The sequence below is a fragment of the Falco naumanni genome, chromosome 1, assembly GCF_017639655.2.
Source record: "Falco naumanni isolate bFalNau1 chromosome 1, bFalNau1.pat, whole genome shotgun sequence".
Lineage (NCBI taxonomy): Eukaryota > Metazoa > Chordata > Aves > Falconiformes > Falconidae > Falco > Falco naumanni.
Window position 1 is genome coordinate 82,769,909 of NC_054054.1, and position 27,558 is coordinate 82,797,466.

Below are 27,558 nucleotides of genomic sequence, written 5' to 3' on the forward strand. Positions count from 1 at the left end.
ATGTGGATATATTATGTGGAATCATGTTGATATGTCTGCATAATATTACCTATGTCTAAATATAACTGAATTTTAATAGAAAATATAACATCCTTAAAATTAATTCACACACACATCTTGAAAATTGATACCAGTATAGACCCAAAGCTTAGTAATCTACTGTTCTGAATATTACAAATTCCAAACTCTATTCTGTACTGTATTTTATGGAAGACTTCTGTAAACATGGCTTCCCATTCTGACTTAACCTAGAAAATTTTTCAAAACACATTTGCTGGTTTGCATCAGCCTACATCACCATCACCTAGTATACTTCCAGCTGCTGCCCTGAGGCTACTCTAGCACAGAATCCTTGTGGCTATACACAAGGATATATAATGCAGTCATTACTTTGCACTACTTACCAAAGTCTTAGTAACTTTTGCTTTACTATTTAATAAAGTTTTCATTAATATTCTTTTTTCAATTAGCAGAAGCAACACTGTGAGCCTGTTGGCATTTGTTGAGGTATTCCTTGCGTTATTACCTACTGAATAGGAATATAAAATGTAACAGTTAACTTTTAACAAGTTCCTAGTATCCAATTCCCAACTATCATATTATTTGAAGACCTACCTAAAGCATTTTTTAAATTATTTTTCCTTGCAGTAGTTAAAATGTTTACTGTGTAAATATCTGCCTTTTATTTCTCAGCGGGTGGTTAAAATTTCACTATTGTGGTAACTCTAAAGGTCATCATCATGCAGCATTAAATTAAATCATCTTTCACAGATGTTTTTCCATAGTAGACTACAGAGAAGCCATCAGAATGTTACTGTGATTTTTTACCTTTGGGGAGTGTTTATTATTTAGCTGTCACCATTAAAAATTCAAATCAGTGGATTGGTGAGACAAGCTTAAATAGGGTTCTCCCCCCACCCACATTTATAGCTAAACAATTGTAAAAAGAGGGATAAAAGAAAAAGTGAAGACGGGATAGGTTGCCCTTAGAAACAGTAGCTTTAGGCACTCTTAACAGCTGGAAAATTTGATTTTAAAAAGCCAGAGATTATAGTAATTTTGTTTCCAGAAACTTTACCCAATATAAACCTAGGTAATTACAAGCAATGACACAGAGGCAGTGATTTGAACAGCATATTAATCTGAACAGCAGCACTGAAATTTGGGGATGACTAAACCCTCTTGTTTTTTCAATTTTTTTTTTTTTTTTTTAAAAAAGGTTCTGCATTGTGTACCATTAAGCCACGCTCAAACTCTTTGCATTGGTGTTTCTCTTCAGTGTGGGACCAGATGACACATTTGGCAAGACCAAACCTTTTACTTTGGCTACATAAGTCCTGTAGGAATGGGTTAAGAAATTCATAGTCATTTCATTGGTTTGAAACCAAGAGTATGTTCTTGAGATACACAGAATACAACCTGCTATATCTGTCCTTGTGCCAATATCCACAGCTGCTCAAAGAGGCTGAGAAAACAAGGCAACTCAACTGCTTTTCCATTGTTGTCATATTTCCAGAAGGAACTCTACAGGTCTGTGTGTGAGCTCCATCTAGGGTGCTCTTTAAGATTTGTTTGGTTTGGGGTTTTTTGGTTTTTTTTTTTTTTTTTTTTTTACTCAAAACTGAATTTACAATTAATTTCCTACACCCTACAAATTTTTAGTAGGAAGCTGCCTGAAGTGGCTAGTGAAAGACACTAAGAGACTAGAAAGAGGGGTATACTTGAAATCTTACCCTTTCCTAAGTTTAGACGCTGATTTATAGGATACAGAGAGAGCTCCTCTGTGAGATCAGGCTCATTAGCACACATATCTTGACTAAGCTATCTAACAGTATTCCATGTTAAAAAAAAATAATATAAAGCAAACAAGGCAAAACATAAACAGGTTTCTCCACCTACCTCACTGCTTTATGCTCGGTGGTTAAAGAACTCATAGAAAAAAACCCAAGAAACCTGACTTAAGTCAGAAGGCTGAAATCTGTTGCTGTTACCCCCAGCACAAACCATCACTCCTCCTACTGAAACCATGACAAGACACAGGAAAGAGTTTAAAGCCTGTAAATTTAAATTAGTCATACCTATCAAACAATTAGTGTTTAGCTAATAGTTCCCCATCCACGCCCAATTAAGTCTCTCAAACTGAGTGTATGTACCCAGAGTCCCTCCATCACCAAAGGAGCAAAACCAGCACCTGCCCCTGCAGCAGTGCTCCCAGAGGCCCTCCCTCTGCGTCACCATGGCGTGCAGAGGGCAAGTTCTCCCTCAGCTTAATCATCGCCATTAGATATCTAAAGTTTGTATGGAAGAAACTGAGTTATAGGATCAGTAAGCATAGGGAAAGACAAGATTTTGTTGGGTTGGGAGCCAATGTCACCATTTGTCTCGCGTTATCCAGAAACATGCCTACACGGCAGGCTGAGTTATACCCCTTCCTGAGGAACTTGATGGCGCAAGTGGATTTCCCTGTCAGAAAATTCATTTAGTCAGCCACCCAGTGAAAACTACTGAATGACCTAATGTATATGCATAGGACATAAATCTTTCATTGGCTTACTTCTGTAATCTACTTGCCAATCATGTACAGTATATTATAAACCTCAGACATCTCAAAATCAAATATCTGTTCTTCATCTGAACAGGAAAGGACACCACCACAACCTACATCTGCCTTGGAGTTTATCAGGAAACATGAAACATATAAAACCTCCTTGCCTAAATTTGAGGATAAAATCAATTCCCAGGTCATTGAGAGAGAAATTAACGTATTCTGCGTATTCAAAGGAGAAGTGTGATGTTTGAAGGCTTGAAGGTTTTTTGGTTCTGCCTGGATTATACTGTTAAAATCTTAGAGTTGCTTAATTAGCAAATTCTATTGCAGGGCCAGGAAATGGTCCCTCTTAGACTGTGACAAAATAGAAGAGATCGAATGTTACTTTTTCCATTTCAAATGGAAACCCAATGGTCAGCTTGATCGGTAGAAAATAAGGCTTCTTTTGCAGACTGTATCATGTGCTCTACTTCTAAAAAGTTATTCTGTTTTTCACAACGTTATTGAATGCCCTGATATGTGATCTTTCTCAATTCAGCAGTCATGAGTGAAGCACATGAAGCACTGAAGGTCCCTAACTAATGCTGCTTTCCACCTATAAAGTGTGAGTCCCCTTCCCCTTTCATTCTGCAATCAGCTCTGCTGTGGGTGCATGCAGAGATGCTCTGAAGTCACGGCGGTTTCATGCTGGTCTCCCAACAGGCAGCAATAACACGTATTACTGAATGTGTGGACATTTGTAAGCATGTGAGGCAGCGGTGCAGTTGTGTGGCTGAAGCCTTACAAGTTTAACATTAATGCCTCTCATTATAACAGAGTCTTTAATTTCTCCTTCCCACTCCTAGGTTCCTGACAACTTCATCTCAGTTTGGAGGCAGTTCATGGCTCCTATCATCTGCCAAGGGAAAGGCTGCGAAGGAAGCAACGCGGTTTGCCTAGGATCAAAAACACCCTCTGAAGGTGCTTATTTTTCTCTCTTTTCTCTTCTAGATACAGAGGATAGAGCAACTCCAATTTTAGGCAACCCAGACAACTGCTTAACATTAGCTCCATGGCATCAATTATCCCCTTTGCTTTTCAGATTGTTATGAACTATAACCACATGCATTTGCTGAGGAGCAGTGGTTGTACCTGACGGATTGCCCCAAAACCAAAAAATGTCCAAAGTAATAGCTCTACAGAGTACAGCTATTTGAGATAATCATATTGTTTAATTCCAGTAGTGGTATTTTTAGATAAATACCGAAACACCAGTTGAAAAGTATTTGTATTTTTCTGTTCCTTCTTCTGGCTGCCCATGTTGTAGTCACTGCCTGGTACTATCTTCAACAAACTACAGAGCACTAGAAAAAATAACTATTATTGTCTGACAAGTTGTGGTAAGGGAAAACTCACCTCTTGCTAGAAACACACAATTTCTGACCTTGTGACTTTGTATATGAAATATGCAGAAGAAAATAACACAGTTAACATCCAATTTAACTCCTCTTTTATTGCTAAGAATCATCCTGGAAAGAATTTTCAAACACATGAAGCGCAAGAAAGTGGTTGGGAATAGTCAGCATGGATTCAAGAAGAGGAAATCATGCTTGACCAACCTGGTAGCCTTCTACAATGAGGGGGCTACCTTGGTGGATGAAGGAAGAGATGTGGGTGGTGTTTACCTCAACTTTAGTAAGGCCTTTGACAGTGTCTCCCATGTGATCAGTGACACAAGGGCCAGCTAGAGGCAAGTCATGAGTCCTGTATCTCAGGGCTCATTACTGGGCCCAAGACTGTTCAACATCTTCATTAATGACCTGGACAGTGGGACCGAATGCATCCTCAGCAAGTTCACAGATGATACAAAACAGGGAGGAGTAGCTGATACATTAGACGTGCCATCTTTCAGAAGGACCTGGACAAGCTGGAGAATGGCTGGCAGTAACCTTATGCAGTTCAACAAGGGGAAGTACAAAGTCGTGCACCTGGGGAGGAATAACCTCAAGCACCAGCACATGCTGGGGGATGACCTGCTGGAAAGGAGCTTTGCTGAGAAAGGCCTTAGGGTCCTGGGTGACAAGAAGATGACCATGACCCACCAATGCATTCTTGAAGCAAAAATAGGCCAACAGTATCCCCAGCTGCATAAGGAAGATCTTATGCAGCAGGTGGATGCAGGTGATTCTTCCTCTCCACTCGGCACTGATGAGGCCACATCTGGAGTCATGGGTCCAGTTCTGGGCTTCTCAGTGCAAGCAAGACAGCAAGACTTGGACATATTTGTGTGAGTCCAACACAGGGTTGCAAAGGTGATTAAGAGACTGGAGCATCTCTCATATGGACTGAGAAAGCCGGGACTGTCCAGCCTGGAGAGGAGAAGGCTCATGGGGGATCTTGCCAATGCGTATAGTGCCTGATGAAGAAAATGAAGAAAAGGGAGTCAGACTCTTACCAGTAGCGTCCAGTGATGAGACATGAGGCAATGGGCAAAAATTTAAACACATGAGATGCCATCTAAAAATAAGAAAACACTTTTTTGCTCTGAGGGTGATCAAAAACTGGCACAGGTTGCCCAGAGGGTTGTGGAGTCTCCACCCATAGAGACATGCAAAACTCAGCTGAACAAAATCCTGGAAAACCTGCTCTGGCTGAGCCTGCTAGAGCAGGGAAGTTGGGGTAGGTGATCTCAGGAGGCCTCTTCCAACCTAAATGACTCTGCATTTCTACGAAAAATTAGAGTCAAGAAATCTCTGACTACTGTTGTTACAGAAGCCATTCCTGCTAAGATACAAACCTTTTATTTCAAACATATAAAAAAATGGGTTACAGATATCAGATTTACTACAAATCTCCCTTGTGATTGCACAAATGTTTATTCTTTCTTCAGTTAATATCTGTATAACTATCTAATCTATTTATATGGTTTTAACTAATTAAATATATTAATAATAGATGTTTAACTAACTATTGTCATATGGATTTTTTTTTTTTTCTGAAGAGCTAAATAAAACATAAATCTCTAGACCAAATTCAACAGACAAAACTTAAAGCTTCCCAGGCAAGTAGATGAAGTGGAGCGGGAAGACGGAATCAGCTGAGCAACAATAATTCAGACTAGCTCAGGATCTTGTTACCTTATCTTAAACAACTTAAAGTCTTCTTTTGCGGATATGTACAGAAGAGTTAATACAGTTCATATAGGTAAAGAGGAAAAAGATAAGGTAAGAAAGTAAGCCAAATTCTATCACTAAATGGCGAAAAATATTTACGTGGATCACCAAAATTCCCCAGAGCCAGTAAATGCAGGGTCAGAACGGGGGCTTTTGCCAGTGTAGCTCAAAAGGGAAAGATAAAAACAGCAGGAATACACAGCTGATAAATGGGATAAATTCCCTTAAGTCAGAATGCTTCTTCTAAGCTGTCTAGCAAATCAGTATCTTTCTGAAAATTTTGCATTCAAACAATATAAGACCTGTTGCCTCCAGAAACTCAAAAAAAAAAAAAGTTCCTTTACCTTATATTCTCATCCTTGTAAGAGTCTACTTGATCCATTCTCTACCAACTTCAGTGCAACACCTGGAATTCACATTTCTCTCCTCCTATAGGGCTCCCCCTTTCTCTGCCTTAGTTTCTTATCTTTTTTCATGGGAAAATGCAGATTTTCAAACTTGACAGGAATGTTGCTACTACAGTGTATTAAAGGATAAAGTTTTTAGATATAATATTGATACATACTGCAAATCTGAAAAGTATTTCTATAATTTGTATTTATAAACACAGTAATGGAAATAATCATACAATTATCTTTGAATTCCACTTTCAGAAAACCATGGTGGTTTGTAATTTGTATATTTTATCCCCATAGAAAAACATGGCAGCTGTAATGTAAACTACAAGAAACTAAACTAAACTTATCCTTCCTGTAGCACACTCTTTCCTCTCTGCTCATACACTGTATTTTCAAATTCCTTTCATCCTATTTGCATTCCTTTGAATTCATCTTCATCCTGCCAGGTTCTCCAGTACCATTCTTTTATTTTTAAATAAATAATGGAAAAAGAGACGTTTTGAGGTTAGGGGTACTGGGGGGGTTCTGCCCACTAGCTGATATCATTGTTCTGTATTAGCACGTGTTCTCAGAAATGTGGAAGCATGACTGAAGAACGCAAAAAAGTACTCTTAAAAAATTGTAACAAACCTGAAGCTGCAGCCATCTGGAGCAAGAGCAATGCCTGCCATGAACTTACATACCTCAAACTGAAAGATTTTCAAGCTGAATGAATTTGCATCTGTCAGAGAAACAGGCAGACTTTTATGCAGTGGAATGCAACATGGCAATTAGATGCAATTAAAATTATAATTAGAGAGCCATAGCTAGTGTGCTCACAGTAATGTGGGATGATTTTTTTTCTGGTACAGACAGAAACAAAGGCCCAGTCTAGAATGGAGATTGATTTAATGTCTGCTGGTAGCTTCTCCTGAGGAACTCACCCCTTCCCAGGAATGGCTCTCACTGCCTGGCATGACCCCAAGCGTGCCCAGCTGCTGTTGCTCCCAGAAAGCTATTTATGTTTGTGAGCAATCATTTTGGGTTCTTGGATATATATCTTTACCAGATAAGGTTACTTGCTTTCCAGCTTTCCAGCCTAAATTTCCTCTTGATATACAGGCTACATAAAAGGCAAGACACATGCTGTTTATGAATGACAATACCTACTGGAAATCCAGATCAGCCCCCCACTCCACACCTGCTCTGTTTGATTCTGAGCATGGGCGGGCACTGCAGGCAGCGTAACCCAGGCGTCAGCCCAGGAGTCTGAACCGAGATCTCGGGAGCGAGGCAAAGCCACCCCGCGTACGCCTGTCCAACACGCAGACAACCGGGCACAGGAGGGATGAAGGAGACTCTAGTGTCCCCCAGGCAGCCCCAGCCGCAGGTGGCCGCTCGGTGAGGAGAGGACGGCCTGGCCAACACTGTTATGGGTGCCGCGCACCCCACACACTAGCTCCATGCTCAAACACCCTCCACAAGGAATTACATTACTTTTAGTATATTTTAGCATTTATGATACTGTCTCTTCTTTCTCAGAATTATGATTTTCTGTGTTAAATCTTTAGATTTAAGATATATATGAAAATAAACACCAAATAAAGTTCAAAGACTAAAAGGCAGTGAAAAGGGCCTATTTTATGCACTGTCTTTTCACAGTAAGGAAAACGGGTGTTTATGCCAGTCTAAAAGGAAGTAACAGGTAGAGTATTCAACTATTTTCTTTAGGGGGTTTTAGAAATAATAATAATTGTGTTTCTAGAGTTTAGATATTTAAGGAGTGATTTTAACTATTTCCAAGAACCTGTTTAAATATGTCTGCCTGAAAGAGACCTAACATCTTTATGAAAGCTTTGGCTTTAAAGATATGAATGCCATTACAGAAGAGCATGGCACAGCCTTACTCAACAAGCTCAAAGCAATGACAGATGATTTCTGAGAGAAAAGTCTGTCTTTTTTGTAGTTTGTGTAGTACTAAAGGGAAGTGCCAGTAAATAAGCCACTGAGGAAGTGTTGAGAAACTGGTATTGTTTGCATGTGTTACATAAAATAATTTTTAATAACTGTCATTAAAGAGCACTGAGCTCCTCATCTGTCGTAACAGAATGACAATGTATTACGCACAAAGCTATAGTCTTATAATTTTAAAACTGAGTCTTCGGTAGGAGAAAAGGCAGGAAATTAAAAGCAAACATATCTTCTGAATTCCCTTTTTGTTCTCAGGCAGACCTGCATGAGATAATTGCATGGTAATACAACCAGGATTCAATATAATATTTCTAACAGTTCTGCAAGAAACTAATCCATTACCACTATGTTTAAATGGCTTTCTAAGTGTTACAGGCAATGATCTACTACTATATTTATTTGATGAGGAAGACTCCGATTCTCTTGTGGAAGGCAAATCTGAGGGAACAGAGCTGGCACAAAATATATACTCTCCGACTATGCTTTTTCATGTTAACAGAAGGCTGCCAGAATTGTCCACCGGCATGAGGAACAAATGCCCCCAAGCTCAGTGGGAGTATTGGTCTATGCCCTCTGAGCTTCTCCTCTAGCCTGCAAACTGGGAAATAAAGGATGATAGCTGAGATTTCCTTAACTTGAATTTCAGACAGCTTGCTTCACTCTGCAACTGAAGTAGGCTAAGAAGGTACGTGCTAGCTGCTCCTATAGCCCAGCTGACAGACAGGACCTTGTCAGGCAGCAGTAACACACCTGAGATCTGCCACAGGCTCGTACTCTGCATCTCGCACAGATTTGCTTTTAGCTCACGTATCCCGTCTGCTGCAGTCAGAGAGCCCAAACCTCACCCACAGCAAGTGTGAATTAACTGACAACTGTGTCCTTTGACTGGGGTCAGAGAAAGTTACAGCTTACTTTGAAACCCATAATTTTTTTCATTCAAGGATGACCTTGTACAATACCATAAGCAGTTTATTCTTTTTAATGAACACATGGCAAATTAAGGTGTTCAGAATGGTTATTGTTTTATGAAAAATGTGCTTGAATGCATAGCTGCTATGCAACTGTCATCATGAAGAAGAGCAGGATTTTCAAGAGCATCCTTGGAAGTGACTCCATTAAGAACATGTGATGCTTTTAATCCATTACCTCCTTCCTTCTGACATGAATTCCTGACTGCTTGAAGCTGGTGGCAGAAACTCCAGACACTTCAGAGGAGCCATGATTTCACTCCTCACATGAGTAAGCTTTTCTGGTTTTAGTAACAATGCAAACATTTGCTATTTCCATACTGTACGTTTCTGCACTTCTCTCCTTGTGTTATCACTAAGTTTAAAGAAATTAGTATACAGTGGATGTGGATTTTGCATCTCTGTTTTAAGAATATCATCTTTCAGTCAAGAATTTGCCCATGGCAAAAAACCTAGTACCAATCTGAACTACATACGTACGAGTGCAAAGAGAATGATCTCAGAGCTGGAAGAGATACTGAAAAGCTGAAAAATGTATTGAAAAATACATTGACTTAATGATAAATATAATTCACCATAAATGATACTTTTTCAAAAGTCACAGATTGATTTACAAGATGGGCCTAATGATGACACCTCAAATCAAAGATAATTAACAGATCAAATTTAGAGTAGCTGAAAAGCATATTTTAGAATGCAATGTCCAACTTGCCATAATAAAGCGTTAAAATGGTTCTTTTCACTGATGTGCAGCTAAACCAGGACACAATTCCAATTCTGCTTTGAGCAAGTCTCCCCAGGTGCATCAGAGAGTTTGCACTAAAGCTGTTCAGTTATGTCCCTTTACTGCTATTTGTGCACGTTATCATTTAAATAAGCCACAATATTTTGTGGTCTTGAAAAACTGTTTAAAAATGGTTTGAGTCCAGTTGCATACATCCCCTTCCTCAGAATACTTCTCAAGCCATCTGTTACTCATCTCCCAAAAGCTACAGGTACCAGTGCCATGTCATTTTTCTAAATTGTATAATGGGAGTGGCTGGGGCACAGCCATCTTAGGCGTCTGGAAGAAAAATTTGGAAATACACCTTCTGCGTTGTTTTATTGAATATCACTGCATGCTCTTCTGACACATGCTAATGGCCACAATAAACCCCACAAACACGTTAGGAAAAAAATGAACTATTACTCTGCTATTAGCCAAACCCTCACTAACAGGCATATATGCGTTTTCATATCTAGTTCATGCAAATTTAATGACCAAAGTTTGTCTTCTGTGTAAGCAAGGGATAATTTGGCCAAAGGATATAAAATCAGTATGCTAGCAATAAAAACGTGCCTATTGAGTCTTTGTTATGTTTCTGCAACATGGGGAATATTGTACCAGCTGAACAGAAAACAATCATCAGAAAGAGATTAGAAAATTGCATGGGAAAAATATTAGTATTGCTGAAAAGGAACCTACATATAAACAGTTTTTTGAAACTACTATACAGATTTACTTTAAATGTATAATATACATTTATACATTTATATACACACATATATAGTAACCATATACAAAATGGAAGTGTGGTAAACGCTGCACATGTACTAGAATCAGGTACATGGGGTATCTGCATTCATTGAAGTCCTGTCTCAGTAAACCCTTACTCTTTGCTTCTGCCTGTGAGCCTACTTGGTTTGCAGGAGCCACTGGGAATCCTTGCCTTGTCAACTCCACACAGTGGCCTGTGCAACAAATCAGGGATGCAAGTGGAGGGTCTTGAGTCAAGCACAGCAAGTCTTCCAAAACACAGAGGGGTTACAACAACAAGCAAGATTAAGAGCTTTGAAGATGGGAGGTTATTTTACTCTGCTACCTTGAATCATTGTTGATGCACAAAAGCCTAAGGCAGAAGCGAAGTATATTTGTATATTTTGAGTTTCATAAATGTAAAGTTACAAAGACTTACAAAAGCAAGTGTTTGGAAGACCAGATTATATATCATAGTGCCAGATCCAGAGACCTCCCTCTTCCCTTCTGTCTCCAGGTGACAAACTCCAGGCATTCACGTTATATAGGTAAAGAGTTGGTCCCAAAGCATAGCCAGCCTGCTAAGGGTGTATTTTATGGAGAATGAATGTTAGGAACATGAGGTTCTTATGGTCATTTTTTTGCCCCTTCTCAGTCCAAATGTCTTCAGAAGGAAAACTGACCTTTGTTTTCAGAAAATGATTCTGCTAGTATTTGGTGAAACCCTAAGCAGATTTTTAGCCCATTTTGAAGATGACTAGAATTTCTCACCTGCACAGGCAATAGTCCTAAGAGAAAGCTGTTGTGTAACATGCTACCAGATTTTTACTGAGCTCAGACATGACAGTACCCAGAAAATCCCAGGTGATTATGGGCTGGGAGATAATAATTCAAGGCCTTGTCTTTGAGAGGTAGAATGACAGACATGTTTAACTGTAATTGTTGTTTTCAGTTATTACAAACATGGTGCTTCCCTGGAAAAGTGCACAGGCAGCAAAGTGAAAAAAAAACCAGAGAGTTTTATTTTTTTCTTACATTTTAATGAAATAAAATATTTGGGGTGAAAGTTGTATTTATTTGGAGGATTTTAATTGAAAGGAAAAAAAAAAAAAGTACTCGCTTCTTGGATTCTAATCCTTGTGTGCTCAGTAAAGACCTCAAATTCACCTAGAAACCCTGTAGGCAACCTGCATATTTTAATAGCCCAGAAGCAGGTTCCTATGGAGTATTATGGAGTGACACTAATGTGTATCAGATTATCTGGGCATTTATTATGTGCAGTAGTCCTCCAAATTTTTTCAGGCTAAAACTTATTTCAGCAGAGTTTAAGCTTTAGCAGATCTACAGACTAGACTCATAAAAGACTTCCATTCAAATGAATATGAAAATGGAGTACATAACTAATTAGAAAAGATCACTCTTTGAAATATTTCCTTGGCTATCCAGCTAGGCCAGTTTTCATGACTTTTTTCCCTGCAGTTTAAGAGAATTGTATTATTACCATTCCCCAGTTGTTGCATTAAAATAGATTGATCTTGTGTTTCAGAAAAAAACAAAAAATAAAAGGAGATCTAAGAAATCAAAAATCTTGCAACTTTTTCTTTACCAACTGATTTTTGCAATAGTTTCAGTACTCTCCTTAATTCTGCCTGTATGACCATGAAAGAGAGAAGTATTGACAAGGTTTAAAAAGCCCTGTAGCTCAACGTACCTTCAGAAAAGAGGTCCATAACCCATGAGCCAAATTACCCACACATCCCAGTGTGATGACCTGTAAGTAAAACCTGGATGTTAAGCAGCTTTGCTTTAACCACAGCTCCATTTTTGCTCTGCCAGTGTTACCAGTTAATAACCCCGATGAAAAAAGAAACAAAGTTAGCAATTACCCAGGTATCCATTTAAGCTGTCAGTGTTAACAGGCACTGCTCTTTGGACACCAGACACCCTAATTGGCTACTTGTTCATTTTCTAATGAAGCTGTCTGCAAGCGTCTGAAAAGTGATGTCCTTGAGACTAGCAGCTTCAATGTGAACAAGTGATTCCTACTGTTGTGGGGGTATTTTGGGTTTTTTTTTTTGTTTGTTTTTTTGTGGTTTTTTTTTTTTTAACTGGCATACCATTTGTTTTTCAAGGAACAGTGTAGAATTACCGCACAACTTTTGGTGGTGCTTCATATGATGTTCTGTTATATATTTCCCATTTCCTCGAACTAAAACACTGGAAACAAACCTTTATTTCTATTTTTTTAATGTGTGCCTATCTCAAGGTTAGGGCTATTTAGCTATTGAACAACATTATTAACATTTTAATAGGCTTTGCATAAGCTTCTCAATATATCATCAAGAAACTCAAGACTATGCTTAATTGTGTGTTTTGTGAAGAAAAATAAACAGAACAAAGTTCTAGTTCTCAGGAAGGCAGAGGATGCTTTATAATTTAATGAAAATTTTGGGGGTTTATTACAATAAAAATATTGTACAAGACTATTTCCATGGGGTTTTTTACTTCTAATGTCCCTAGGTTACAATTCCATTTTATTGTAAAGTTGCTGTTGCGAGAAATCAATTGAATAGTATTAACTGTGAACTCATTCAGTACAAGGAAGTTGTTACTATTCTTGTTTGCAGGGACACACCAAGAGCCTCAAACAAATAATAAATAATATCATAATTATTCTGATTGGCAGGTTGTTCCTGGGGTTACTCAGTGGCTAAATAGGTCTTACTATGTCAAATCTTTTAGAAAAAAAAAAAACAACTAGTAGGAAGTAGTTAACACAGTGGAAAGTTTAGTCAAAGCAGAATGGTTTGGAAGAGGAAAAAAAAAAAAAAAAAAAAGAGATTCAGAAGTTATCCCACATATAGAGAGCATATTGTGGTGTACCATCAGAATAAAACACAGCTAAAATACAAGAAAACAGTATAACTAAAGTAACAAAATAATGTCTGTATCAACAGAAAATGCTATATGCACTAAGCAAGCTGAAGACCTACCTCATAGTTTGTGTCAGCACCATGAAACGTTGCTGGACCAGCAGTTTTCTTTTTATGGATGTTTTCCTTTGACCTTATTAGTTTGGCTTTTACAAAGACACAGCTGTCAAATTCACAGCAAAAATGGGAAAACTGTTGATACTATCATATTATTCACTAGTGCATTTTTCCCTTGTCAGCACTATTTTATATCAAATTAATCATTTGTAGAACAACAAATGAATTACTACAGGGGTAATATTGATATACAATAATGTAATTTAGCATGAATACTTATACTGGGAAAACTTTATTTCAATATTGAGCTACAGAATACTGTTTTCCTCATTCCCAGTTGTCTTACAAGATTTCCTACAAGATTACAGAATCATTTCACATGTATTTTTATTGAATTTAGTTTTCACTACTATTACCTATAGTCACTACACTGGTTGAAATACTCCATCTCTACCTCACCTTACCCAAATATACACTAAGAATTGTTATGAACTTTAATTATGAAGTGGGTTGATCCACAGATGGATAACAGAAATCTCTAAAAGGCATATTATGCTCTTCAAAGGAGACTCAAATTTGGCCCGTAGCATTTGGCAGGGGTGGGAGTGGGGTAGGGGGTAGATATTCAGTCTGCACTCCCACATTTTTATGCTTTTTCCTTTACTCTAGTGAATTTTACATCTCTGTATTAGCATACTTACAGACTTTTTCGTAGTTATAATCAGCTATTGCTCTTAAAGGATACTTTTGAATCATCATTACTTCTTCAGTAAATTTTTAATCATGTTGCTTGATGGTATAAGTTCACTTGTCCATGTGCAGTGTAGACATTTTGATTTTCATCAAGTTGCCCAATCTTCCCTGATATATCCTCAGAGGACAGTGACCCATGTTGAGTCAGTAAATAGGGCAGAGGAGACCCACACTGGTCTGCAGTGGTGGCTGGGGGCAGGCAGGATGCTTTAATGCATCCAAGTTGTCACCAAACACCAATGATTAGGGCAACTGAATTTCACCTTTAGTAATGAAAGAAAAGATGGAAGAACAAAGGAACTTGACCTGCTCACTCAACTTTTATTATCTTTTCCAAATGATGCTAAGGAAGACGGAGTACTGAGCCCCTGCTACGGCAAATAGAAACCTTGGCCGTGCACCTCTGGCAATAGCTGATAAGTAGGAAAGAGACTGCAAGAATCTAGAGGCAGATGTGCAGCAAGGGCGTGTATAATACAGGGAGGGGGGAGGAATGATGCAGGGTCTGTAACCAAATACTATTGAGACAGGAAGCTGTTAGAAACTATATTAGAAATACCTTTCTGACATCTATAAAAATCAAGTTTTCAAATACCTTTTCAAAAGCTGTCCGATTCCTATCACTTGAGATTCCTGACTAGAGAGAACAAGGAAGATTTTTACAAATGTGCTATGAAGAACACACCTGTACTAGAAGAATAGAGACCTCCCGAGCCAATGGGCCTTTTCCCATTTCAACCCACTGTCATATACAAAAACATCCACAGGCAGATTTTTTCCAACACTGTACTTCATGAAAAACATGATTTGCTTTCACCTTTTGTTTAAGCTGTCCTCCGAGTTTTCTTCACAGTTAATTAAGATCAATAAGAAGATGCTACTTTTCAAGGGGTAAGAGCCAGGGGAGGAAAGTAACCAAAATACACTCCATTTAGAAGGGATTTTGTACTTTCTCCAGTATTCATGTGAAAAGTTGGTGGGGAGAATGGTATCTCACAGGACTGAACTGTTGGGTAGTCAGTATCTTCTTGACATATAAACCAGTTCATTAATGTACTCTAAACTTACTAAAATTATAACCTATAAAGACAGGCCAGAGAGTGAATTCCACTTCTCATATTCATCTCAGCTTTTCATTCAGGAATTTGTACTAGCTAAAAGACAAGACTTCCCCACCTGTGAGGCACAACATAAGCAAAATATGAAGCACACTGAGTTGCAGATGATATGGTTCAGCAACTCATACAGAGGCAACTAGACTAAGACTCTATAGATTTTAGCAAGATACTTACCTGCCTAAAAGAGTCTGATCTACAGCCTACGCAGGAGCCCTCACATGCAGAAGCTGATGTGTGGATGGATGACCACCAGTCCTAGTGCTCTGTTGCAGCACAAGCAAGCTATCAGGCTGCAACAAAGCTTTTACCATTGGCCAGAGCCTACTGTCCAGTTGTTTCCTCTTTCCTCCAGACCCCACACCACACCCACACCACACCCACACCACACCCACACCACACCCACACCACACCCACACCACACCCACACCACACCCACACCACACCCACACCACACCCACACCCACACCACACCTCCTCCTCCATCCAACCCCCTCTCCCACCACCCTCAGGGCTATTTAACCACTTAGCAGGAACAAGCTACACCTGCACATCATCCATGTCAATCAACCCATTGCCTTGGAGGCAAGGCCACAGCTGCATGTTATCAGTGCTGATCAACCCTCTGCCTTCACTCCTCTACAACCCAACACTTTTGTACTCATAAAGAGCCCAAAAACAAGTTGGAAAGTGCAGCACTGCTCCCCTGGAGAAGGGTCCAGGAAGGAATTCTCTTGCTGCTTCTCACCCTGCCCTGGCAGCCGTGTGAGGCACAGCACAAAATTCTGTTCCCTGCTTTATATGGTCAGAAAATTGACCCAACACTTTTGCAATCATGCATAACCAGAACTCACATTGGGAAAGTGCAGCACCCTGTGACAGCTCTTAACTCTGGCTAGATTTCTGCAGGCAGCATGGAGCTGCTACCACTGATGTAAGTAATCATCTATCAGGTACTTGCCTCCAAAATTAGTGGCAAAGTATGCCTTTAAAAATGGCTGTATTCATAACTACACAGCACTGGGGCACGTGATGGTCCATACTGTTTGATTGTTGACGTGCTCCATCACACAGTTTGACTTCTTCAGTGTAAAACTCATCCCAGCCAAGCTCAGGCGAGAGAACAGCTCCCTCCTGGCAGTGCAGGCAAAGGCAGCTCACTTTGGAGGCAAGGCAGGTTACCCATAGAGATGCAGGCCATGCTGTACTGCTTCCCCTCGGCTACCTCTGTTAACTAACACGTGTAGCTGACGGGATTAAAAGGAGCTGAAGAGACACCAAAGTTGTCCCTCCTTGAGGATGGCACTCCACTCCGTCACAGTAAGTGAGGCTTAGAGCATGAAGAGTTCATCCTCAGTAACAGTAAACCTTGGGGTAACAAGGTTAAGACATTTAATTAGGAGATACAGTGATTTAGATATGCAAGAAGACTAAAACTGAAAAGCAGAAACTTATCTCTAATGCTAGTAATTCAGCCATAATTTCTCCCACCGTGACCTTCCCGTTAAATGCTTCCATTAGATGTTGTACCTTCACTACGAGCCTGACAGTCACCTGATAGAAACTCTTCTTTAGCAGAACTGAAACAGGAAGTAATTAGCATAAAAATCAATACACAAGTCCTGCTTAATTATCATAAATAACATGGGCAAGTCATGGACAGCAAAGGACTCTTTTTTTGGGGGGGGGGGCAGGGGGGGCGCACAGGTGACTCTTTCTTTGTTTAACATATATAAAAATCACTTTGGGGATTCCTTTTCGCATTTGTGTCACATTCTATTTGGCATAAACCAAGAAATTTCACTGTAATTGTAAAAAGTAGCAACAATTTAAAAACATTACTAGTAAAAGGGAAAGGGAAATTTCAGGGGAAAATTCCCAGAAAAGGGGGCAGAGTGAGCAAGAGAAAAAGAAATTTGCAGGAATTAATAACATAATTTTAGGAATAAGGACAGATGAATGTAAAGTCACATAAATGACAGTTTTACATTAATCTTGTGGCTGGTCATGCAAGTCCTCTGGTTTTGGCCTAACACAACACTCAGGCTAAAGCCCAATATTTGCTGGGAGCTGCACCAGATAAAGTTTGAGTCACTGAGTGTGTTGTCCTGTAAGTTTGAGAGATCCAAATGAATAAATGTTCAGTCAGAGTGAGCAAGAAATGCATATGAGCATGGTAGTTAAGAATATATTGGCAAATGTGAACAAATGTTTCCAAGACATAATTATATCAAGTCTTCATAACCCTCTAAAGCAGATGTTAACTGAGACGGTGCGTTACAACTGAATACTTTCTGTGCTTCTGGGAATCATACCTATGCGTTTGGTCCATTCGAGATTTAAAACATTCTGTGTTTGTGCTACCTACAGACAACTTTGCCTGCAAGAACAAGCAAAAACTGTGAAAAATAACAAAAAGTGTAGTTCGTTGAATCTGTGTACATATTTAACCTTATACATTTATTTATTTAAACAAATATGAGATAAAGATATTTGCATCTAACTGTATCCCACTTAGACATACTAAAGATTTGTGGCAATGTAATCTGCTTTATTTTCCCTGCTGTGAATTAGAAAGTCTCCTCTAAATTTTTACAATTGAACACATTTACTGACTACTTATTTTTTTCCTTTTATGTAAATTCTCATCATGGTTAAAAGAAATATATATATCACAGAAGAAATTCTAGATCTCTCAAACATATATTAAATGAGTCAGCAATGTAAATAATAACAGTGCCTTAGACAAATTATGTTATGTATATAAATATGCATAATTCCCAGCAAAATATATCCTTTTAGTCTGGAAATCATTATTTTTGTTTAGAAGAACACTTCAGTCTGCTGGCATGAAGGAAGAGGAGCATATTCAGCACTCCTTATAGAAAGACAATAGGAGTTAGCTGAGATATTAGAAATGTTTCTTGCCCAGTATTGCACCTTCTGTTTTAGCAGGAATTTGTGTTAAGAAGTCTCATAGCATAGCAATAACCTACTCTATTGAAAAAAAAATAATAAAAATGTAGCAGTACAAGTAGAAGGTTACAGGTAGATGGTCATTCCCAGGAAGACTTTGAATCACATAATGTAAACAAATACACTTCATTCTTGTAAATAACAGTAAAAGCGTTATTATCATCACCATTTTCTTTCACCCACTTGTCTACTAACACTGTTTAGGGTGAAATATCTCAGAATCTCAGCCCTGTGAACTGAAGAAATTGGACTGCCATTTTGAGAAGCTAGAGTGATGGCTTGCAGCCAACTGTAAACATGGGAGATAATATAGTTTTCATGAACAAACTTTACAAAGTTTGCAGGTTTGTGTCTGAGACTTTAACCTGATCATACCCCAGATTGTACAGAAGCAATTGGAGCTGACTACAACTGAAAGCAGGATCTGGCCTTCTACCATCTGAGTATTGTAACGTAACGGCTTCACAGTTATTTTCACAGGACATTACAGCATTATAAAAATTAATGCTAAATTTTGTAGAGCTGTACTGGATCTCATGGTTCAGGGCTTACACTGTTAAAAACCCAGCATGGAAGGATAATTAGCTTTGTGTACCAAGTCCGAATGCTTTTCTCTTAAGCTTTGGTGCTGTCCCAGACAATCGATTGTCTATTTCCAGTTTAGGTATTTGCTTTTCAAAAAGCACATTTCCCAAATTAAAGTACTTGATACAATTTCAACTGGAGTCCACTGTTCAGTATGACCATGATCTAAAACTGGATTTAATCCAAAACTATGACATGCCACTTCTGTGGCAGCCAGCCTTTAAATGATTCAATATAATAAGAAACGCACTTACTGTATAACCAGGTAATTAACTGTATGAATAACCGAGCAATTTTCCTGCTACAGTTTAATTTGTGAAAATATTTTAATCACCTTTAAGTTCGTAGCTCCCATGCAAATACTGTTCGTGTACTGTGAATTTTCAATTTCCTTTTCTTAATATGCATCCTTTTTAATTGTCTCATCTAAATGCACATTTTTTTCATTAAAAATGGCTTGAGTAATGATGTAGGAATTATATTCTTCAGGGCCTTTTTATTTTCAATTCTAGTCACCTGTAAATTATATCTTCTTTAATACTTGAGTGAAGACCTGCCATTAGGAAGACCATAATAAATATGACTCGTTATCAGAATACAAATGGAAAATAAACCTACACTTTAAAAACTACTAGTCCTCTGGGAGGAGTTAGACCTTGATTTGTATTAGGTCCCTGAAGACTCTAAGGCTGTTACAAACAGTTCTCATTACCTGCGCTCTGTCTGTATTTCATCATCTGCAGACTTCAGGGTAGACAATTATACATTTATAATATGCTCGTTACAAAACAAGAAAGATAGAGAAAATTCCAATAAGTATTTACATGGACTTATCCATATTCAAGTAAGAGTTTGAATGGCTAGACTTCTTATAAAAATTATCATAAGTTCATTTGCGAAACTGCTGATACTATTTTGGTTGGAAGAATATCACCACAGACATCGCTGAGGGCAAACAGGGTCTCTCCTAAGCTACTCTGATTCCAGGTCAAGCTGAGTCAAATGACTGGGTTTAAGAATTTTCTCACCTGAAAATATAAATCTAGCACAACTAAGGCTGTTTGCTGTATTTTGTGACCATCCCTATTTATTTGATTATTTTCTAGAAGCAATTGTTTTAAAAGCCAGGGAATTCATTGCCTGTTACGGCTGGCAGCTAGGGCTTCCAGGGTTGGAGTAAACAAGTGCAGTCAGAAACCACAGGCACTTGCCTGTCCTCTCTGGAGGAGCACAGCACGTATTAGTGACCACGGCCAGCACAGAGCCTTGGTTCCAGCAGGTGAGCCCCATGAAATACAGCACTTCAAAAGGGCATTGAGAACTGGGATCCTTGTGGAGAGTTGCCGTAAAGCTGGTGGTCAGGTACAGAGAGCTTCAGCAGCAGCATTTCCAAAAGGCTGAGGAGAACTCTCCTTCAATGAGGTTTCAACAGCTCCAGCAGACAATGACTCGAATGCGAAAAGGAACCTGGATTAATCAGACAAGATCTAAATTGTGGGCTCACAGGGACATTTATTCATTGCCTGAGACACCCCATCGATTTTCCCTGTGTGGAAGGAACTTCAGAACAGGCCGTCACTCACTCCAAAAGCTCACCCTTTTCTGGGGCTCTTTCCTGGACTGTCAGCAGGCAGGGTGATTTGAAGAGGCTTGAATGTACTATCCTGTTTTAGGCAGACAGCATTTGTCTGTCTCTACATCAAAAGAGATTGTAACTTAGGGGAATTTTCCTGAGCCGTGTAATAAACTTTCCTTGTATTTCTCATTTTTCTTTGCTGTGTTTCTCTTTCTTCTCTGCTATGTTTCCTAATATTTTACTATTCAATATCGGATAGGAATACCAGAAAGGTAGAAATGGAGGGAAATCATCCCAATCCTAATTCCAATAAGGTGCCGAGCAAAATTAGCACAGCTAAGCATGTGACTTGTAAGCTGCTTTTTAATTCAACACAAGTTGACAGTTGTTAATCTTAAATATCTCACAGAAATACTGAAACTGAGCGACCTCCGAGTCATGAGAATTTCCTCGAGTTCCATGTGCAGATCATACAGAATGTATTTCTACAGAAAGGGCAAGAAATTAAGAGCATCATCCTTTTTGTATAAATGAGTGATGTGCATTTTTATTTCTAAAGAAAAAAAATACCCAAGCATTTTGTTATAACACTCCCTTCCCTCTTTATTAGAATTCCACATCACAACCTGTCCAGAAAACACCTCCTAGCCTCAAATCAGGTTTTTCCACTTGCTTTTTCAATAGAAATTCATTCTCATGGGATCATTTTGCTCTCATTGAGCTACATCTCAATCAGCAGACAATTCACTGAGGAGACTTGGTTTGAATTCTTGCTTCATCTAGTTACACTCAATTGAACATAGATGCTGCTGATCATTAAAGGCCATGGCCTTCTTCTGACAGTTTCGTGGAAAATGTCCAAAATCTACACAGTATCTGAACTTCATATTCCCTTGAAATTAAGAGGTGCGCACTGCACTGTGAGATGACCTTCTTCTGTTGTTTTCCCCTCAGTACACTCACACTTTGACATTCTCATGCTTACAGCAGAAATAATCAGGAAAATATGACCAGCATAATAAATGTAATAGCAAAGGTTATGGCAAACACTGGATGTTCATATAAAGTAGACATGGTCCAGTTTCCTAGCTTGGCATGCTACAAAGATTGAAATGATATAGAGAACTGAGAATTTCAGAGCTATCTTTCCAAAATTACAACTTAATAAAAACAGTCAGCTGTTCCCATTTAGGAACTCTTAAATGCTGTGTATGTTGGGGCATACATTTTGTGCCTGGAGGAAAGCAGACAAGCTGCCTGTTGCTGCAATTCTCTGGCATGGCTAGGAGGCCAGCCAAAGCCCATCAAACAGCTTTTCTCCCAACTTTTTATTAACCAGACCAAGAAATCCTTAAAAACAAACAAACAAACAAGCAAGCAAACACACCCCCACCCCACCCCACCCACACCGAAAAACAATCAAGGAAAGAAACAAAAACCAAACCTCCCTATGTAACTCCTCAGAAAACTCTCCAGCCTGTTTCCTAACTCACCCTTGTCTACAACTGGGAGAGGAAAAAACAAGGTCAACATAGTGACTACATCTTCTCCTGCCAGCTGCTGGAGGCTGGCTCCTGCCTATGCCGTGCCTATGGCTTATGTCACAGCTGGTGGCTGTGCCTGTGCACTTGCCCATGCCTGTTGGCTGCATGGGAGTTGTGTAAACGAGGGTTGTTTTTACTGTAGATTCCATGACTAAGGAACTGAGACCTACAGACTTTAGGTTGAGTAATCCTACCAGGCACCTGGCATCCCAGCTTTCTGGTAGCACAAGAGAGACAGCTGAAATGCATGGACCCACCAGGTCAGAAGCTGTGATCTCCAAAGGGTATGTAGGTAAATCTCATGTTTCCCCCTTAATGAGTTTTCACGGTGATCCAATCCAGGACGAAAGTTATGTACGCTTGTATGCCTGGGACTCATTAACATAAATGTTATGGATGAGAGAATTGTGTCTTGGTACATTCTCAAAAGGCTTCAACTCAAGATTTCTCTTATCCATAACTTTAAACTACCTCTGGAACATTTCCATCATGCAAAGAAAAGTATTGCTTTGAATATATCAAAGCCATTACATACAGCTCCAAGATATTGAACAATCTCACCTTTAAAATGGAAAGGGAGGCTCAAAACTATCATTTGCATGTATAAATTATTCAGACTCTGCCTTCTGATCTCACATTAGCAAAGATAATGTTAATTGAATCATGGTGCAACAGAAGAAAGGTCCATATACAGTGGAAATTAAATAAAATATTCTGTAAGAGAATGACAGAAATATATTAGAGCTTGGTTGTTGTTATGCTGATCTCAGAGAAGAAGCCAGGTATGCTTTATCCAGAAAAATGAAAGTGGAAATTTATGTTATTCCTAGTGATTCCAACAAAAGTATTTCATAGACATTAAAACCAGAAAATACACACTAGGTCGTGTGTTCTATCTCCTTACCAGGCCAAGATATTTTGACTTACCTCCAAGTCACTTGGGAAAAAATCACATTTTTCATGGTTTATAGTACAACTTGCTTAAATAGCTTTGGAGTAAAAGCAGTATTGAAGCAGACAGAAAAAGCTCATACCTTCATTATTCTATCATTCAGCTGATGAAGATTTCTGGCAAAGGCAGTTTATGGAGAAAGCAGTACATCAGCTCCTGTTATGAATACTGGTTTTGCAATGCAGGAAGCCTGTTTATTTATTTATAAGTGACAGCTTAGATTCTGTCAGCTGCGGTACTGTCAGGGAGCGACAACCAGCTGACTCACAGACACTGGGGCCAGAGCACATCTTGACAGAAAATCCTGCCTGCACAACCTATGGCCAAGAGAGAAATCAGGTTTAATCCAACCCTTATGGTGTCAGATCAGGTTGTAAAATGCACCTTTTTGGTAAAGCCTTATTCCAGAGTCACTGCACTTAAAATACGTCCATACACACTCACTGTTTTCTTCTTTTCAGCGTTACAAGGATGGAGATGACTAAACATAGCATTTTGCTCCAGGTTTTCCTAATCTCTGAGGCTTTTACTGAGGATTTTACCCTCAGGCACTGGTTACCAATCTTTAAGGTAAACAGCCAAGCCCAATAGTAGGACTCACCCTGGTGTACAATAAGATAGTAAGATGCCAGTTCCCAAGGCGTTACACAGGAAAAGAGCCTGCCTACCTTGTGCTTGCCCTGCTCCCTCTTTGCTAGTGGCTGTTAAGGGGCGTCAAATCTCAACGTCACAAACAAAACATATACGAAACTGAACTCATTAAAGTATTCTGTGTACTTTCAGACTGCGTACACAACCATTGGGCAGATATTTTAATTCATAAGAAATAGAACTAATTAGTGGGAACTTAAAGAAATAAACAAGTAGGTTATTAAATCTGCTTACAACAGTAGCTAATAATCCTCATATATAGGTAATGCATCCAAACAGTGTCACTGCAGCTGCTTATAATTTGCTCTCCCATCTCTCCTATGTACACTTAACAACATCTACAGTTACAGCAGTGCAAACAAACCTTCAACATCCCATATCAACAGCTATCGTTCTGTGGACTAGACCAAATAAAAAATGCATGAAGCCCTAAAATCACAGAATGAATGCTAATAAATAATGTCAGTTTTGTTGTAGGATTATAGGACAAGTGAAGAATGTTTATTATCCTTCGTATAATGCTCAAATGGGGTAATCTATATAGACTGAGACTGGAATTGTACAGAATATGCCATTTGTATCTGTAGCTATTCTATTCACAGAACAGTGTGATTTTTCCACACGGTATTTATACAGTGCACAGAGAAGAATTTGAAGTGATTGAAGAGGCTGCCAAACACCATACTCTGCCTTCAGGATATAGATGATACCTTTAAAATGGGTGAAAGGCTAATTAATCTCGAACTGTTCATGGATGATATATAAGATAATATGCCAGCATTTTTGGAGGGCGGACAATTAAAAACTGAGCCATGATTTTCTTGGCAAGACAACATACACACAAAAATAAGACAAGAGAGTTTAATATACAGGCTCATGAGAATTTAAATGCCACTTGAAATACAACTTGAAAGTCAATCTTCACTGCAAACTTTATAGCTAGCTACAGTGCAGACAGGTTGTGTGACAGAATCTACAGCTTCAGGCCATTGAACAAATATTTTAGTGGAGGAAAAGGCTACTATATGCATTTTATTGTAGTATCACTTTCTAGCAATAAATAATCTTCTCTTTTCTAACAGATGCAACTTTCACAGCAAATTACTATTATATTCTTCAATTTTCTCAAAGAAAACCATCAAGATGCATTCAACCCATAATGGAATGACAGTCTTCTTTACTATTTCATTTCATACTTGTTCAATATATGTACATACCTATCATTATTTCCTCTTATTCCTTATCATCTCTAAAATTAGATGACAAACTTCCTAAAACAAAGACTGTATCAGCACAGCAGTCATGACCTTATCCTGAGTGAAATGGAAAGTTTTAAGATCCCATATCAAACTAGTCCAAACTCAGAAGAGGCAGTGTCCAGCCCCAGAGCTCCAGCATGGAGCACAGTAAAAGCTAAATTACGCTGCTTCCCTGATGAATTTTGCAGCTTGCACTGTACTTAATGGCTAGATTGCTTCCTGTACCTGAGCTAAGAGGTTTCAAGTGATTGATAGTAATCAAGCTCTTTTGTGCTATAAAAGTACCTGGCAACTTTTGGAGTTCTGTAAGTAATAGCAACAACAGTGGGTGAGGTTCTGGGGTCTCTTTGTGCACATTGCTAGGCTCTTCAATCATCTTTTAGGTACTGAACTCTAACACATATGCAGGACATAACAAGTTAATGATATAAGTATCTGACATTTTCCAATTGCCTTGATGGAAAGACATGACATCTGAGTATATCAAAACTTATCTGCCAGAAATTTTGTTACAAGACCCTTTCTGGAATGTGGGGGAGGGAAGGGCTGAGACAACGTAGTTTAATCACAGAAGAGAGCACGCTTGTTTAACATACCAATAAAAAGAAATCACCACTTTCACATACTTTTTGTCACATTCCCCTGGCTTGCACTATTTCATGCTGTACAGGACATAACTTTTAAGTGCAATCAAAAGCAAGTTTGTATTTGCATTGCCATTTGGAAGAAAGATTTTTGTCTTTTGCACATGATATCAAGAATGGTGCTTACCTCCTAGTTAATCCACTGGAAATTTGATTAGTTGCAACTATCCAGATGGATGGTTGCAGGTAGCAGATGTCTCATGTGGCTCACACATTTTTAGCATGTCTGTAACGGAAGTATTCTCTCTTGCTTATGTTACCAAAAGTACCTTTTTCAACAGTTTGTTTAACCATGGCTTAATTTGAAATGAACTAGCATAACACTTACTTGCACAATAGAAAGAAGATGTACTCTCACAAGCTTTTTTTTTAATCACAAATGTGTGTGGTTTTATTAAATCCAAACTTACACCAGTATGACATCATGTCCCCACTCTCTCATTTTCAGCTGCTCAGCATGCCAGCAACTAGTAAGGATACATGCTGCTAAACCAGACAAAAATCTTTTATTTAGCATTCACAAATCTCCAGAGATTCAGTACCACTCAGGTTAACATACTTCTCATACAAATTATTTAACACTTAGCTGTTTGAAGGATTTACAATGAAAGCAGACACCAGCTACTTCTCAAGGCAATTCACCACTGTTGAATAAATCACTTATTTCTGCAGTTCTCACTTGTACCATACTTTATACCTCTTTATCTAGATACTGGGATCTATATGAGATGTTTTTATCATCAATATTTCTTGGACGTAAACCCAGATTTAAACAAGTGTTAAATTCTGAAAATGGCAGCCTAGGACAAATTAACATGGTTCACCCAACAATGGAAAGACACAATAGATGCGACATCACTCTTCCATTACTACCAGCCTTTAAAAACTCCCTATTTTCATTTCCTAACTTTTACAGTCATGTAGCTTATTCTAGGAATCATAAATAACTATAACTCTAGCACTGAGATCACAGAATCGCAGAATGGTCAGGGTTGGAAGGGACCTCTGGAGATCATCTAGTCCAAGCAGGTTGCACAGACTCACGTCCAGGTGGTTTTGAACATCTCCAGAGAAGGAGACTCCACCACCACCCAGGGCAGCCTGTCCCAGTGCTCTGTCACCCTCAAGGTAGAGAAGTTCTTCCTTAAATTCCGACAGAACTGTCTGCATTGCAGTTGGTGCCTGTTGCCCCTTGCCCTGTCACTGGGCACCACTGAAAGGGGTCTGGCCCTGTCCTCCTGACACTCACCTTAAGATATTTGTATAAATTGGTAAGGTCCCTTCTCAATCTTCTCCAGGCTAAACAGGCCCAGCTCTCTCAGCCTTTCCTCATAAGGAGGATGCTCCAGTTCCCTCACCATCTTCATAGCTCTTCTCTGAACCCCCTCTAGTAGTTCCCTGTCTCTCTGGAACTGGGAAGCCCAGAAGTGGACACTCCATTTGTGGCCTCACCAGGGCAGAGCAGATGGAAATAACCTCCCTCGACCTGCTGGCCATGGTCCTCCTTATGCACCCCAGGACCCCCTTGGCCTTTTTGGTTACCAGGGCACACTGCTGGCTCATGGGCAACTTGCTGTCCAGCACATCAGCCAGCTCTCTTGGAGCCCCCTACCTTCCAGAGCCCTCACTTGGATTCCTCCAAGTAGGCCCCTGAAGAGGCCAAAATTAGCTCTCCTCAAGTCCCCAGCTGCAGTCCTACTTTTTGCCCTACTTCAAATAAAGATATCAAGAGTGAACTCTTTACAAATCCACCCTGTGGAAACCTCCCTTTCCTGTATAATGATGTATTTCCTCAATGTTTTGAAGCAAAGCTGTATTAATGTTTTCTTCACAGAACCTTACTATATAAAATAGCATAAATTACAGTAAAATATACTAAAAATATGCCTATGCTGTTATCTTCTAGTGAGTGGAAACAGAATTCTTAACTCGTAGAACTGGAGAATTGTTTTTGGAGTTCTGCCATTGATTTGGTAGGTGT